Source organism: Xenia sp. Carnegie-2017, unplaced genomic scaffold, assembly GCF_021976095.1.
Source record: "Xenia sp. Carnegie-2017 unplaced genomic scaffold, XeniaSp_v1 HiC_scaffold_13, whole genome shotgun sequence".
NCBI classification, from domain to species: domain Eukaryota; kingdom Metazoa; phylum Cnidaria; class Anthozoa; order Malacalcyonacea; family Xeniidae; genus Xenia; species Xenia sp. Carnegie-2017.
The window spans coordinates 2,639,719-2,658,049 of NW_025813436.1; the positions used below are offsets into that span (position 1 = coordinate 2,639,719).

The 18,331-nt window shown below is 34.7% G+C and overlaps 2 long non-coding RNA genes across 3 annotated transcripts; both read right to left on the reverse strand.

Moving 5' to 3' along the window:
- Positions 1-398: 398 nt before the first annotated feature.
- On the reverse strand, positions 399-874 carry LOC124453918. The gene is made up of 2 exons (XR_006951259.1): positions 837-874; positions 399-750 (listed from the first exon to the last, which is right to left on the reverse strand). It is a non-coding gene; the product is annotated as an uncharacterized LOC124453918 (long non-coding RNA).
- Positions 875-1,195: 321 nt separating this feature from the next.
- LOC124452787 lies at positions 1,196-17,973 on the reverse strand. Of its 2 annotated transcripts, XR_006950875.1 has the most exons (5): positions 17,772-17,973; positions 17,092-17,170; positions 15,599-15,664; positions 13,862-13,962; positions 1,196-1,259 (listed from the first exon to the last, which is right to left on the reverse strand). It is a non-coding gene; the product is annotated as an uncharacterized LOC124452787 (long non-coding RNA). The 2 variants fall into 2 exon arrangements; XR_006950876.1 differs by lacking the exon at positions 15,599-15,664.
- Between the last annotated feature and the right edge of the window lie 358 nt (positions 17,974-18,331).

An 18,331-nucleotide genomic window follows, 5' to 3' on the forward strand; every position in this document is an offset into this window, starting at 1 on the left:
GCTGAGCATGTTGAAGTATGCACTGGGGAAGCAAACGATTCGCCATTTGAAGAAGAACTACATGCAGTTGGTGAAGATATTTGTGAATCCCAGTCTCCATGTAAATCGTGCCATCGTCTTAAGAAAAAACTTACATCTTTACAAAAGACTTTAAGCTGGTATAAAAAGACAAAAGCATCTTTGAAGAAAAAGGCCCAGAAGTTGCAAAATGAATATCGAAGCGAAATCAGGGAAAATCGTAATACATCCGTGGTGACCAGCATTAATATAGACGATGGAGTGCAGGGGAGTGCTGAAGAGCTTTTCGAAGGAGAATCATACATGGACTACTCCTCTTTTGAAGAGTCTAGTCAGAGTGAAGATTTAGATGAAGCTACCACAAGTAATACAGTCAGGTATTTTATCTTATAAAGAATTAGATCTCTGTTGTATTTCATAATAAGGAATTTTCTTAATCGTGTTACAGAATTGATGAAGGAGTAAGCTCGCATGAACAACCTATGTTCATGGTATTTTACATCTCATTGGTTGAGTTATTTGAAAAATTTTGCTTTAACTGCAAGGCTGAAAATCCAAAAGTACACATTAAAAACATTGGTTCGATGGCCATTGTAGAGCAAAATTGTGGTAAATGTGTTGAAAAGAACTTTATGTGGTAAACACAAGCAGGTAAAGGCCAAGTATTCTCCCATCTCATAGACCCACTAAAACAATCGCATCAACCATCTGTATGCAACAGCTCTCAAGTACCTGAAGTAAATAAAAAGTTGGACTAATTATTGTTGATGAAACAATGTTGATGATAACATTGTTTCTCATACAATTTACAATCTTACATATTTAATGATTGTGATGCTTGGCGGCGATAAGCACGTCCATTCCTATCTCTCAATAGTGGCCCAACGTTTTCAAGGACAGCCTCATGAACTAAAGGCCCAAATTTGGCATGCTGTGTTATGCATGATATTTTCTCAATGCTGCCATCGAATGTCATTTTCTGCAAAGCTGGTCCTATTTCCTTACAGCATCTGTACTCTAATGCGCCTTCTAACAAATCGGTATGACAGCATTGACAATTACACCTGAAACGTGGGAGCATTGTGGTTTATAAAGTAACATTATGTATATTACAAACAGGAGAAAAGAACAACTTCCCATTCACCGAGTGGAATTACGTCATCACTTCGTTGTTCTAATGTCGCAGGGAGAATTCCATCGGGATCATCTGGAGTATGCACTTCATGTTTTGTAATACTTTTCTAAAAGAATTAAATAGATTATATTTCTTTTGTCACTTGCCAAACAAATTACATTTTGTTAAAATGCACATAGTAAAACTGCTTTAGCAACATCCTGTTATGATAATGACACCAGACAAAATGAACTCAACATTTAAGTACTAAATATTCATTTTTACTATTTTATTTTGAGAAAGATATTCATTTTCATATTTCATTTTCATCGATGTAAAGATAATCAAAGTTTCTTTATTGAGGTTTTTCTTCGTATAACAGCGTTTTTATCCAATTCAATTCCACACACGGAAACAATTATTTGAGTATATAACTTCATTCTCTTTTCCCATAATAATGTGTTTGATTGTGTGCATATTTATAGCATTTCGCAATTTGCATTGATTGAGTGATTGCGGGGAAATCAGGAGGGAGTGAATAATAAAAATATTTTTTCAAGTGCAAGTTTTTCATCCAAAATTTCCTATTCGCCGCCATGATTTTGATAACCAGTTCTAAACCTCTTTTCCCCTCCAGGGAAAACCAAGGACTTTCTCCAAAGCAGACATATCGGGAAAGATGGCCTTGGTACTTCCAGCTCAGCAGTTGAAGGAAAGCAATATCCAAGCAATAAATCCTGGTTAGAAGGACATCCGTTGTATATAACTTTCATTCGGAGGATATCGATGTGAATCTTCAAATGATCAACAGAGGACTTGGAACTACTTCAGCACGCGAAGATGATAGAGCTGGGCTTGGATAAAGATGATCCTTCCTGTTGTTAAGTATACCACCGAAAAAAATGGCGCTTCATTGCCGACGAAAACTCATGGGACAGAAAAGACCTGCACGTTGTTGATCCAGCTTTTGGAAAAATTTTGCGGTGAACTTTTGTTGTGCCACTCTTGGACACAGAGAAGACTTGGAAGATGTGGGGGTCATAATAACACCACGTGAAGTTTATTCAGGATCCAGGGATTGACCAGTTGTACACACAAACTGGAACTTTCGACAGAGGTGGAAATGCAAGATGAAAACTATCTCATTAAATTGATTCATAGTTTTGTATTCGTAATTCTCTTTTAACTTTAGGTGCTATTGGTTCAATTGATACTGAATCGTTTTGTTTTCAGGTTCAACTAATGTGACGATCTGATCCTGACGATACGAAATTTGCTGCGTTGGAAAACTATGCGTTGTCTAGTCTGTCAATGCATACTAGTAATGCCGTCGCTGAGCGTTTGTATAGTACAGCGACATTTATCGAAAATAGGCTGCAACCAAATGTCTTTCAAGACGTTTAATCCGGACAACTTTGTACTTTCTGTTAAAGTTCTGAAAAGATTTTTCTGTCACCGAAAGAATGTTTCAGCTGTTCAGAACAGAAAATATGCATCAGTTTGATAAAGAACGAAACCGAAACACAAACCCGTGCTCTAAAGGACAGGAAAATGACTGCAAACTGCTACCGTTGTTTGATGATGTGTAGATGGCACCAGTGTTACGTAACCTAAGCTTGTAAGTGATATCGTTATCATTAATGTTAATAAACCTATTTGGTTAAGATTGTGGGTTTTTTGAATTGGTCCTTTCAAGTCGTGTTGTTAAAAATATGAATTAAAAAATGTGATAAAAAAACAAATAATAAAAGCTATAAGATTATATTTTCGCAGTTTTCTCATGAAATACCAGTGCTCAAGCAAATTGGGCATCATTTTCCACCATGTTTGGCTTTACAATAGATTATAGATCAGACGATTTTTAGTAAGCAAGCCTTCCATGTATGATGTATGTAATTAGAAGGAAATTGCCAGTAAATACCTTCACTCGCAGACAGGAACATTCCTCCAAGAATTCGACGTTAAATATGATAAGGATACAGATGAGGACATGAATGAAAAAGGATTCCTACAGCTTCTTTGGTGACAAACATTGGCAATTTGAAAAGCAGCATGAAAAATCTTGGCTTGGAAATTGAGCACATAATTTGTCAGATTGTCAGGCATTTACAAATCACAATCCCAAAGCTCGCTGACAATAGGAGTGATTTTCATAAGCGAATAATAATTTTATTGCTTCCGCGCGTTATTTTGTACTTTCAGTCATAAATAGGAGATATGTTAATCAGGGAGGAAGGGAGAGAAGGTAAGAAACACTCTGTTAACATATACAAAAGTATTGGGGAAGTTTGTTACTATTTAGTTTATTTACTTAAAACAGTCCGCGTGGTAAGGTCATAAAGTTCAAAGTTAATTGCAGACGCTGCAAGAGCAAACAATTAGTTGTATTCTGTCCACATACACAGGGGATAGCATCATGGGTAATCCACAAACAAATCCCATGTCATTCAGCAAGTATCACAAAAAATCCACCCTTCCGTCCCTCCCTTTCTCTCTGTCGATTTTGAATGTACTAATTTAGGCTTGTGGCGGCGTTTTTATTACCCCACCTTTTCTGTGCTATACAGAAAAACTTTCTCCTTAAAGATAAACTGTGTAAAGTAATTACTGTAAACTATTTTTTAATTTTATTAAACCGGCATGTGCTTTAACACAATGCGAATTTTTATTCCAAAGAGAGTACTTATTCATATTCTTTAATGCGCACAGAAAACAGAGCTCATCAGCCTCAGAACCTCCTTTAGATCCTGATTTTACTACAGCGGAAGCAATAAACAATGAATTTTCGGCATTTTGGATGACGAATGTTCGAGTTGATTTCGGCCAAATATTGATTAGTGTCCAAATTGCATGTAAAGGAAGTGGCCACTGGGAAATATCAACAGAACTTGTTGATAGCTAAAAGGGTGGTGTACCTCCTCCTGATATTCTCTACACAGATCGTGACTGCTGTGGTGCTCAGGGCATCAGGGCTTTCTGCCCACATCGGGATGCTATATGTGTTAGACTACACGGATGGCATTTCATGAGATAAGCTAAAGGTGTTACCACGGAGGGACATCCGTTGTATGAAACTCTCATGGGGAGGATATCCAAGTGCATCTTTGAATGGTCAATGCAGCCAGGCTTGGGTAAAGATTTTTTTGTCATTAAGTCAATCACCAAAAAAAAAATGGTGCTTCAATGCTGAAGAATGAGATGGAAAAGACCTGCATGTTGTTGTTTCAGCTTTTGGAAACGTTCTGCAGTGAACTTTAGTTGCGGCACTCTTGGACATAGAAGACTAGGAAGATGTGGAAGTCATAATGACACAATGTGAAGTGCATTCGTGATCCAGGGATTGTCTCGTTGTGCACACGAACTGGGACTTTGGTCGAAGGTGGTAATGCAAGATAGAAATTGTCTCATAAAATTGATTCATGTTTTTGTATTTAAAATTTTCTTTCAACATTAGGTGGTGTTATTGTCTGCTGCTAATAGCTCAACATATCTCGAGCCTTTTCACAACACTTGAATGTAAGTTTGTGCCAGGTAAGATAGGAGTAACGCGTCTCTTAATTTTGAAACAACACATCGAACGCTATGATAATAATAAGTATATAATTTTGTGTGTATTTAAAGATTTTACCGCAAATGACGTTTAAATCCAGGTCAACGATTTGGAGGGATTGCTCAAAGATCGAGGGATTGGAACAAAGATCGAGGCACATGAGTTGTTGAAAAAGGAAGTACTAAGATAACCTGTTTTCACGTTAAGTTCTGATTAAATTTTATGGTCACTAAATACAGGTGTTCTTATAATGTATTAATGTATAAAGGGTTTTACATTTCAAGCCTACCTATTGGAGGGTTTAGCAAGGTGAAATAAGGATAGGTTAGCAAGAGCTGCAACTGATGTTCTGAACATAATCTGGTTCGTTGTTATTATCTCCCAACGATTTAAGCGTAAGATTGTATGTGATCATAATAAAGCGCGTGCGAGAATCATAAGTTTATATTGGTGAACTGACTGGTGTCGTCCATCACATGCGGAAATTACTTGAGAAGTGTAAACACAGGCAGTATTTTGGCAATTGGTTTTGTAAGGAAACTGATAAACAAAGCTTCGAATCCTGGGTAGAAAATTTGAGGAAGAAAAGAAAATACAAGAGCAAAATTTGACTTTACTTCAATGTTTGTTTTATTTTCAAATTATTTTATTTCATTTCATTTAAATTTATTTTCATTTTAACTTATTTTATTTTTAAACTTATTTTAATTTCATATTAATTTTAATTTCAATTGCGCCCGCTTATGTCCGATTACACCTGCATGTGTAATGATAGGAAAAGCATGCTCTTTATCATTTCTTTTCTCGTATCTTTCTACCGAAATGCACTTGACTTTTTTCTTTTTCTGTTAGACCTTGTTTGCGCAGGTGCAGAAAAAAGGAATGCTCTCCGACATGTAGCCCATATGCCCACGGTAGTTCTCTGTATAAGTCTTCCGAACATTGACCAAAGAAATTGCTCTATTTACCCAAAGCATTCCATTAGTTTCCGAAAACAAACTAGAAGCTGGTCAACTGTGTCATGTATTGAGTAAACAAGCGAGTAAGTTTGGAAAAGACTCCTACTTCCATGATTTTCTGTTGATTGCAACAATGTTTAATATAAAAAAGTAAAGGCTTCGCACATTGCAAGTGATTGTAAGTAATTCTTCTTCCTGCTCATATGATAAATTTGACAAGTCTTGTGTTTCATGGTCATTTGATGTAAATCCACACAAATAATACTTGTACTTCGTACGTGACGAAGTACGTCATCGCATAGAAAGCTTGCATTTGTCTAATAGATCGACTTATTACTATTGCGTGTGTGAAACGCGTTATTTTGTAGTTAATATTTTTAAGCAACATCTTCCGGAGAGCATGTCTTCAGACGATTGTACGCCGGTTGTAAATAGTTTATGTTTGATCAACGAATGTAGATTAATGCTTTACACATTTGCAGACATATGCAAACGTGTCGACATATATACGTCCGTTTCTGCATTTCTTATTCAAACATACTGCTGTGACTATTCTTCTATAGTCCCCATACTTTGATATAAACTAGAATATATATTTTGATTTTGTAAATTGTAGTGTGAAGTAAGATAAGCGCGTCTTTGTACGGTAAACCAATGTCTGTTTTTTAGTAAATGTATAAACTGCTTGTAATTTGTCAAGTGCTCGAGGATAAGATATATTAAAGCAGATTATAAAGAGAATAAAAAATTTACCCACACATCTAAAATGGCATAGGAAAATTCAAAAGCTCAAACAATATGTTATGTCTGGTGATGTTGGTCATTTAAAAGTTGGTTTTTTTAGTAAACGGGTCTATGATGATAACGAGTGGTAACAGACAAATCCAATCATGAACCAATGTTGGATCTTGCGAACAGAAGAGTATAGCAAAAATTGCAATAGTTCAAAAACATGGAAATGTGCAACTTTTGCACCTAAGTGCTAAAATTAACAACAAATATTACATACACTAAAAATTGCAAGAGTGTTCCACTCACGATAAAGATGCAAATATGTTTTCAAGTGTCGCAAAAAGCATTTTCAATCTGTTAAGTAAAATTTTCCCTTCGTCAGCCAAATTTTAGTATGATCGACTTATTTCTATTTCTACTTTTTCAGGAAACAGAATGAAATAAAAAGATAGACAGAAAGGTAGATACAAAGGTAAACACAAAGGTACACATAGACATAAAGTTAGACACAATGGAAGAAAAAAAATGGACAAAAACACAGAAACAAAGATATAAATGTAAACATAAAGAAAGTATGGTTGCTTCAACCTAAAACATGTCGGTAGGCAGTGGAAATAAACATTTCCTTGCCTATGAACGACCTGTGCTTAAAAACGCCACGATCGTTTCAAATTAGATAAAATAAAGAGATCGTTTGGTGGACTGCCAACAAAACCAGCCGGTTTAAGAGAACTTTGGCACCCAAAACGCATGGATGTATAAGAATGACAATTTTCCAAAAGGTTTTTCGCGAATGAGTCAGGTGCTAAGGATATGTAATTCAAAGGTTGAGATCAAAAAAGTAGTTCGTCAAGAAGACGACTCAATCTTTGAGGTCCAAAATTGTCAACCAACGTTTGCTGTGCAATTGCATAAAATGGTCGATTGGAAGAGACAAGTTGGTCACGTTGAACAGACGCAATGGACGACGTTTGTTTGGTGGTTGTTAAGAAACTTGCATTATTCATTCGTTAGAGGAGCCATTGCAATGTTTTATTATCGATGGGTTTCTTGCTCGACCAAGTAAATGAGTGGTACAATTCAAATCGTGGCTAAAGGCATTTTCTAATGCTTCCTTATCATCTTTTACAAACGCCATTACAGAAGAGAGCTCAGGTTCTAATATCTTGAGAGTGGAGACAAAATTGAAACACATTTTTTCAGTTTTAAGTTCGTAAATCCGCACTAGATCTATCAAAGTTGGGTGGTGTACGTTTCTACAAGTGCGCGAAATTAAATGCTCATAGGAAATAGGTGTTACATTGAATTTTCCTTTGTCAAAAGTGGGGTCGAAACTCCGTTTCATCGCAACAAAATTATTTCAGATCATTATGTTGTCGTTTTGAGGCCAACACGCACAACGGTTCACCACCTACTACGACATCACATATGTACACGCGGTTTTTTTCCTAGCTTTGTTTCTTTTTACATTAAAGAGAAGATACCAAAGATCGTCTACTCTATGTTTTCCTGATATATTCTTGCAGTGATACGTTACGCTTATTTCACTGTCTCGTCTACGCTATAGATCAACTCGCCCATTTTCGATTTTGAGGTATTTGACCAATGGGAATGCAAAAACGTCTTCCATCCAAATTTTCACTTAGGACGTCACAAACAGCCTTACAAGCCGTTTTTCAATGGAGGCTTTCTCCAGAAAAGTTCTTGCCACTTTCCCATGTGCTAATGAACTTGTCAGGATGTGTATTTAAATCAATTGAGAATTTGTTTCATCCATTTCATCATTAGGAACTAAATCACCAAAGAAAAACAACAGATAAATTAGTCGTGTTTGTGTTTCGTTCAATATTTCGTGCAATTGTCAATTATCCAAGAATTAACATTTACTAAACAGTTACTATATTTGGATGGCCTGATCCAAACACTCGGGAATCAAACGAGAGATATAAAAGCGCGCTAAACACGAGCCAAAGGCGAGTGTTTGCAAGGTTTTCTAAAGTCGAAAAACGTTGGATAATGCCATCTAAATACTTGAAACCGGTTAGTAAACGTTATATAAAATAACAACTAAGATAGGGTAGTGTTGTAAGCTTCATTTAAGCGAGCGCAGATATGAAAGCTAAATTTTCCCAAGGAAACGAAGCCGTAAAATTTAGTAAACAACGATGTGAAAAAAAAAAGAATACGTAGATTTACAGCGAGGTTTTTGACTGTAAAAGTTTAGAAAAATGAGCAATTTTCAGAAAGCAAAAATTCGTCTTTGTTTTCAGGCATGTTGAAAATTCTCACGACAGCATACTGACGACAGCAATTTCTATTTCGTGTTTTAGATGATCTGCTCCAAACACAAGCATCGACACATCAGAGCACGCTCTTTGCTTATGTGATCACATGGTTGCCTCGGGATCTTTTGTTATCACAGGGACGTTTACCGACGTATTTCCCTCAATTACAGGGATGAGGGTATTTAGTTCCCATGAATATAATCGTTAGGGACGTTTAGACTAAGTATCCCTCATCTAATAATAAAAGAATACGCCTTGTTTTCACATTTTATTTTTGTCATGTAGATATTGCTCAAGCTTGCATCTTCATGCACTTTTTCACGACTGAATCATTTTCATTTCAGCTAAATGAAAAAGGTTAATAGCATGACGGAAAGCCCTTTGAAACTACATTACTTCGAGGGCAAGTATACTAAGGCGAAAGTCCTTTTGCTCAACTGTTGTTTCATCGTTAAATCCTCAGATTCAAAAACGAGTAAATCTTTCGCCCTATAATTCAAAATCGCCAACTTGCGTTATTACAAGCCTTAGTGCCTCACAATTTATGCCGTTGAGTTGTAATAGAAATAGTCTTTCCCTTGCTTCAGAAACTTTCTTGTCAATAACTTGGGAAAACCAGTGATGAACCATAAATAACTTCGACAGTAATTAAAATACAATATGTATTTGAAAAGAAAATTCAAACACAGGTTTATAGCAGATCTTTATTAATAAAGTAAGGCCTTTCGTCACTTCTGACGTCACAGTGGACGTATTTAAGCAAGAAGAAAAGAAAAAACCCGGTTTTCAAACATTGATTTGTACTTCGATAACAAAATTTCAACAAAATTCATCAGGCACTCACATTTTATCACGTGATTAAGCTTGCCAATAGCACTTCTTTAATCCTATAGATCACGTAGGCGTGATATTTGCAAAATCAAGACTTTTCAATGTTCCACGTGTTGGGGGACAAAGAATACAAACTGTTTGACCGTTTGATTTGGGAATTTTTTTGATTTTGTAATAAAATCTCCAGGCAGCTCGTGGCCAGTTTTTTGGTTTTTATCACAATTGACGTCATACCCGTGTATCTATAACTGTATAGACAACAGTTAAATGTTATCTATTTGTTAAATATAGCATATGAATCATTACTGCTATGAGCATGGGAAGATTGATGATTGGAAGAAGTCATATTCATAAATATGCATGATATGCAGTTTTATCTTCCTTTGAAATTTTTTTTTCAGCGGGCATGCAAATAAGAATATGAGTCGAGAAGGGGATCCCAAATGCGGGAGAGAACCTAAATTTAAGTGTCCCTATCAGTAAAAACTTTTATTTGCAATATTACAATTACGTATGCCTTGTATCTAACGTATCGGTGAAAAAAGTATTCAATTTGATGAAACAGAGAAGAGTCTTACGGCATGTAAAGTTACCGTTCAATGCGACTCTGTCAGTGGTGGAATGAAGTCTGGGTCTAGCCAAACTCTGACGTCATTAAAAGTAGTTGGTATATATTCGCGATTTCGCCAACTTGAAATTTTTTTTCACTGATACATCAAAAAAACACTTTGTTAACGAAAACCATGTCCGTCAATTTAGCATACTGACGGCACAAATCCCAAATAAACTTGGGGGAGTCTACGACTTTTGTTGTGTGTTTCATAGAAAAAATCATCAATTTAGCTGGACCGCCTTTGTTCGTCCTTTATTGGTTTTCCAACCGACTATTTCTGCATCATTCACAAAAGGTGGGGAGGAGGAGGAGAATGGTATACCACATGAATATAAATTTATTGTATGAATTTTTCAGATATAAATACCTGCATATGCCTGATATTTGCTTCAAATACATCAGACGAGGCTACAGCCTTGTGCTGGTCTAAAAATGGCATGAAATACGAAACATAGAAAAAATACTGAAGTTGATATTATAACGTAATTAATACTCTGCGTACGTAGGTGCAGAAAATGCACAAACTCTAGTTGCACAATGCAACAGCCCACTCACAATAATACGATAAAAATTCATAGTGTGTTGGCATAATTGTTTAAAATATCATGCATTCCTAACTATTCAGATCAATTAGATCTAGAAAAGTATGACTTGTAGCTAATAATTGCATGCATTTAAATATTCAATCAATTTAAAAGCAGTCTAAAACCAGTTCAACCTAAACATACTAAATTAGGTTTGTGTTTTTGGAATTAATTATTCTATATACGTAATTTAATTTCACTTACATAATAATTACAATAGACTGACGGCTTCCATCTGAAAATCCACATCTTTTGAATCTTGAACACAACCAATTATACAGAAATGAACATTTATGTCCACCAAACAAAATATGCAAAACCAGTCTGTGGTCCTTTGTTGGTTTCAAAATTAGGGTTAGTCTCGACAAGGACAAATTTGCTGTTCACAAAAAGACAGTCAACATAATGTATTATCGAAGTTTGACTTTCTAACTTTCTTATGGCATCTAAGAACTCCTTTTTACCATTGGAAAAGAAAATGCAAGAAGATTCAATTTCTTCAGTTAAATCATACGTAGAAGAAAACAAAATGCTATCTTGAAGAATATGGTAGGCTTCTTGCGTGTGTCATACATTTTTTTATGTTTCTGTATTCATTGAAATTTCAAGGGAAGTCTGTGATAACTAGTTATGCCGCCATGAAATTTTCAACTAGAGCACGTTTTCCATTCTTGACAACTGTGCAAATGATGGTATTTCATAAAATTAATGGGCTTTCGCTGTTTGTTACAAAATTCGTCAACGAATTTGAGCTCAACTCCACTTTTAGATTATACCCATTTCACGTCAAAGTAGAAGCGAAATTTTGCATCAGGATTAATGATTAAGCGTTGAAAATAATCTGGTCCAGCTCCACTGAAAATCTTGATTTCTGGTACCAAAAACATTGCAGTACCCTGATAAATGTATCGCATTCGTGTATTGGCAATCAGTTTTGCTTGTATTCAGTTTACTTGCAAATGACGAGCTAGCGCTTAAATACTTAAAAAATACCTTGTTTGTGAAGCAATTATGCTTATAAGAGACCAGGACGTTGGATGTTATGAAGTTAGGGTGACAAGTTGGTGTTATTTAAAGTAACAATCTTGTTAATTAGTGATAATAGTATTCCGCTGACCACATACCGGATATAGTGACGTGACTATAATATTTTGAGTATGTGCATCATTTTTTCAGCAGTAAAACTTGTAACTCGTATATCTTCGTTAAAACATTAAATATAACATTTTTAATTCGCGCTGTACTGGATTAATCAATATAATCAACAATATGCAAATGTAACTCACAAGCAACATCTTCTGGGATCTTTAGCCGCAAATTTGATGAAAACTCGCCAACAGTATATGTGGCGTCCAAATGACTTCCTCAAAGGAATTGACCCAATGAGATTCTTGGGAAAATGGCAAAAAATCACAAGACATATTCCAGCATTATGCAGGTGGTTCGACACAAACCATTTTGAATTCAACAACGTTTTTAATGTCTTCATTTTTGAATGACTTTGCTTTTTTAAAAAACCTCTGCATTGCATTGGCGCGGGTTCTTGATATGATCTTCAAGCCAATTTGCTGTTTCTTTGAGCCATGTTTTGCAATTAAAACAGAATCAAAAGAACTTCTCCGAGTTTCATCTTTTTAAGATACATCTTCCATTTGAACAATGGAAAGCCCGCAATTAAAGTTTGCAACGATCATTTTAAATTAGGCATAGTTGGCAGGGAGAAAGATATCTTTTAATAGAAGAGTTCTCGCAACTAGTGTTTGCGACAAAGTGACCAACACTTGCATACATAGGTAGACACTTGTGGAAGAAAAAAATAATGTTACACGACACTGAGCAAGTGCTGTCCCAACTTTACACAAAACAAACATTGGTTTACAAAACAAAAACACATGGACATCAAACAAAAGGACTGTTTTGGAAAATTCGACGTCAAAATTGGTTGAAAATTGCAGAATATTGATCATTTGCATTGGGTGTGGAAATATTTTAGTCTTCTCGTTATGATATGTGATGAGAGTTGTAGCACCTCGTTACAAACTTACACATTTCCACATTATTCAATCATTGCAATCCTTACTGTACTATTTTCTTCTCTTCGCAAGACTAAACATTAGTTTGTAATTGGAATTACCTGATACAACTTTAAATCATCATAGAACCGTATACTGCAAAGAAAAATGTTTAATGATCTACACCAGTAATCATAACATAACATTGAACTTGTCTTATTTATTGATTGTTATTTTATGACATTAAATGTTCTACTATTGGCATTTAAAAACACTTTGAGTTATTTTGTGATATGTAACTCATTGAAAGTGTCTTATTTGAGTTCGCAGTATGTATGTTCCTACTAGAGAATCAGCGATTAAAGCACAGTCACGTAGCATGCAATTCAAGTAAGGGCGAATGCATAATGGTTTGACAATTACTCACCCCTTTTACTAAATCTAAAACAAGTTTGGTGTAAATAATATAAATAACATTACTGGAACTAGTTTCATCACTCCATTTCATTTTATGGCGATAAATGTCAGAGGCTACCGACGTGTACGCAAGCCTATCATTTTTTTACTTTATTACTTCAGATGTAAGGTTGGACTTTTGCTCTGCGTCTACACTTGAAATTTAGTACATCTGCTTGAGCACTCGACAAAGGTCAAGCATTTTATATATCAACATAAAACACACATACGTTTACCCAACACAGACATTTATCTTACCTCACACAACAATATAAGAAATCCAAATGTTTATTCTCGTTTTCATCAAAGTATGAGGAATATACAACCAAAGTCAAAGCATTATGTTTGGACGAAAAATGCGAAAACACAGACACGTTTGCAAACTTTGAACGTTTTTTGTGAAATCTCTTTCTAGCTCATGAGTGTAGCTACTTCCGAATCAATAGATCACTACAAGCGCATTTATGAAACATGTTGTTTTGTAGTTTTGTATATTTCTAAATAACATTTTAATAAGATAATTTTTCCCGACGATTCTACGCCGTTGCAACTAACTTATGTTTGATCTCTTAAAACGCAGACGAACGCGCAGCTTCCGAAATTTCGCCGTAACTACATTAGATTAGAATGGCGTCAAAATCCCATTTAAAACATAGGTCGAATGCATTACAGAAACTATCCATTATTGAATAAATTGTACGACTTACGATTGCCATGGCTTTGGAATGAAAACTATCGACCAAGAAATTCCACGAAACAGGTACAATGAAATTGCAATCTACTTAGGGCTTCAATTTACTGATCATTCCTAAAAAAAACATGTATAGCGTGGTTACAGAGAGTGGATCAAAGGTCATACAACTTTCATTGTGGTGACATACATGTTAGGCAGAGTTCATTATTTTAACATTTTCGAATACAAATCTCTATTAATCATAACGACAACTTGACTTTGGGATTATGATGATGATTTAGTACCACAATAAGATATTATGATGATGATTTAGATACCACAATAATCTTTGGCTGTCCAGAACATAAAATCAGGGGAATATCAAATAACACTTGGACGAAAGTTTGAACAAAGTAAAGGGTTCTTTCTCGAAAAACCCCCACATAATTAAGGCATATGGGAGCTTATAGATGGCACTAACAACATTAATACTAACCACATTAACATATATATTCACAAAATGCGTATTTGCTAATTGCAATACAAGTTCTGAGTTATCTGTAGTGAATCGTTCAAAAAAGTTTTGGCGATTCAAATGTACTTAAAGTCTTTTTCAGACGATACTTGATAAATTACTTTCCGGCTAAACCTCAATCATACAATAAAATTACAATTGGCATCCCTTTTAGCCATCACTGATGAATAAAATAAAAGTTCAAAGTCACGTGACACACTAAGATACACTGATGGCACTTTTTGATATCTCTGCTAGATGGGTTTAATCTTGGCATAACAAGATTAAACCCATCTGGCAGAGATATCAAAAAGTGATATTTTCGCTCAAAGTGGTAATGAAGATGGATCGGCTTATGAACTACTGCTGCTGTTCTTTAAATTATACCCACAGAATATTAATATTCACTAAAACTAAAAGACTATACTTGTCAAAAATACTGCAGGGATGAGTTGTTGAGCATATGTGGCACAATTTTCAATATTTAATTATTCACTTTCATCAAACTAGAAAAAACCGTTTATAAGACTTCATGTAGTTTAACATGTAACATATCAACATGTAACTTGATTTACATTTTTTCATGAGTTTAACGTAGGAAAAATAATTAATGTTTGCAAAAATCTGTTACAGGCTTTTCTTTTGTTGTTTTTGAATTAGCTTATTGAAGATGACGTTTGCTTGTTCCATCATTTTCATTTGTCTAAAAATGTGATGACCTACAGCATATGATCGTTAACTTGTATAAATACAAGGGAGCATTTATCAGCAACACATTATTTCAAAAAAAATGTTAGTTAGCAAAGCTTTAGCGCTTTTCTAAGCATTTGATAATGTGTGTTTGATTTAGTTTGTGTGTCTTTCCGTGTTTTCCCAAAGCTAAATGCACAAGTACAGTGTTTTCAGAATGATTAATTAAAACGTCAGTCAAATTTTCAAGCATTACTCAAATTTTGATTTCCAGGGTTAGGGAAATGCAAGTATCCGGATTTTAGAGCAATGCAAAACGTAATTTATCGGCATCGTTTATGCGTAACACATTACATTTTCCTAATATTTTTCAAAAAACTATCAACACAAGTAGTCAACCATACTTGTTACAAAAGTGTCATTCCAAAAAGGATAGCCCTAACAAACTTCTGCCAAGCCATATGGCTTCAACTTAGAAGATAGACTATATGGGACATTTCATGGTCTTGAAACAACACACCATTTTAGTCAATTCTAGCCATTTACTCCAACCCTGCTCCTACCTACCTGATATGGGCAACCTGGTTGAAAGTTGTCAATGACTTGTCTTCGAACCTCTATAAGAGGAGTTTCCTTAAAAAAAGGGTGACAATATAAAACATTTCATGGTTATCAAATTGGTCGGGTTTCAAAACACCTTTCGAGCCCCCTCAAAAATGACGCAAAACTAACGCTCCAATTAAAATAGCGTATTTTCTTCTTTTAATCTAATTAACAACCTTATCGATTAACCTTATCATTAAAATACACCGCTAACTTGACAATAATTAACGTAGACTAAAATACCTAGGTTATGCTAAACATTTACATAATTGTTGTATTGATGTAGTGAGACAGCTAGTGTATTATTACTTTATTGCTGCATAAATTATTTCAAGTGCTCCATTCATACTTTAGTCGCATGATCAACCCTAAATCTTCCCTTCATCAAAATTATATCACACTTTTAAAATACATGTAAAGTTTCGAAAACTTTCATGCTTATAATATAAATTTCCCCAGCAAACAACACCCACACATTCGTTTACCACGAGAAATAGAAAAATATAGTAAACTTCCCTTTCTCGATGTCAAAATAACTGGCTTTAAATAGCGCATTCTTCATTTCCGTTCACCGTAAATTCACTTTAACGGGTTTATTTACTAACTTCCATAGCTTCGTACTACTTACATCGAAACGTTCTTTAGTTTTGTGCCTTATTCCTCAAACGTTTAACAATAACTCAAACTACAAAAACCTTGATATTTGATAACAAACCCCCTTTGTAAAAGATGCACCCAATTTTCCAAAGGGGTGCATCATTATCCTAGCTAAAGTTGCACGGGTCTCAGGCTATTGTCGATTTTTAGACTTACAGATAAGTGAGCCTTGTGTTATAAAAGTGTTATTAGCTTTTAAACTTAATTTTATATTTTTTCTTGTCAATGAATGGGAGTTTAGTAAATTATTGAAATTTTCATGTTTCAATGAAAACGCGCATGATAATACTCAACTGCTGCAAATGGAAGTGGTATAAAATGTGTAACTGCGGTAGTCATCTTCAGCAGACTCAAAAAAATGAAATGAAAAAAAAATTTTTTTAGACTCTGAAGATGACTACCGCTAAGGTTGTCGAAACGTCAGTCAACAACAACAAAAACAGTCCTTCTCAGGACTATACCAACCTGGAAGATCTACATCAAACACTTGATAATGTTTTTAAGTATTTTCAATGCATTAATGCTTTGACTTATTTCTGAAATCTTCAGTGCAGAAAGAATTGAATATTCACACACAAGTAAATTCATAATGGCATGTACATGACAATGTGAAATTTGGAAAAGTACTTGAAAAAAAGATTTGCAATTTTTAAATACTTTAAACATTAAACTTTAGGTGCAGAACTTCCGCATGGTTTGAACGTCCCAAATAGTATATCACCACCACCACCCAATTTAATGCACAAAGATTTTTCACATGATACCACAATAAATTAACAAAATTATTTCAACATCCTCACCTGTACCAAAGAACAAATGGCTCCATTCTCTGCTGGTTCACAGTCTTCAAATCAAACATCAAAGCATTTCGCTTGTTTTCTGTGGAGAAACGAGTACATTTAAATGTCAGTGGGGGAAAGAATACGGAAGAATCTTCAAGCAAATAGCACCATGACAACTGTGGCATGGGCATCTTGTAAATCAGATATGGTGAATGTCTCTATATTGATTTTGAACTGAAATTAGCAAGCAAAACAAACTTTATCAACAATAAAAAATTACAACCACAAATGTAGTACAGTTTACTACAAAACAGATAATTTCATCAAACATAAAACTCATTCCAGATCCCTACACTTAAACAAAGTTTTACTCATTAACAAGTCATGTGTAGGCAAGATGCTTAGTATGCCACAATCTAGCAAAAATTCAGTGAGATGCAAAATTGCTAGGAAGCAAATAATATCTATAATCTAACTGTTTCGATTGAAAATTTTACTAATACTCTTACTTATTGAAGAATATTAAATATATACCATTAAACAGACATTTAAGCCCCAAACTCTCTTGGAGTGGCGGCATATTTGTTAAACCAATCAATATATGTATTAAAATGTCATCGAACACCTAAAACTAGTCGTAAAAACGAGAATAAGACGTATTATAAGGATACCAAATTACAAATGGCAAGAAGGATTACCTAAAATTTTAACAACACAAAGAGCCATCTAAATCTTATCGAATCTCTAGTAAACAAACTTGAATTTCACCACCACACGCTAGTGAAGTCATATACACAGCAAGTTTTATAAGTTGTTCCAAGTTTTAGTGTTTTACTTTTGAATCAGAAAGATAAATTTTTAGAAGGATAAATCTTCCAAACGTCTCGTCACCACGTGTTCTTTTACGTCGTTGTTACCATGACGATTTCAATTTCATCCAGAATGCATATCGATTTATCAATATTGTTGCCAATGAAGTGCCAGGCGGTAAGCGGATTCTCAATATAAATATTAGAGCCCAGCAAATAATTTTTAACATAGTCATAAACAATTTGGTTTTATGAAATTTATTAAAATAGTGACGTTTCGTCTTCACTCAAGACATCTTCAGACTAATTAGGAGGTTAACAAGAATTATAGATATTTTTGTAAGAGCACAATGGTTATAAGACATTTAAAGTAAACGACAAATTTTTTTAAAGCAAACATGTTTCGGCATACTTTATGCCATCTTCAGTGCGAAGTGAATAAATGAAGT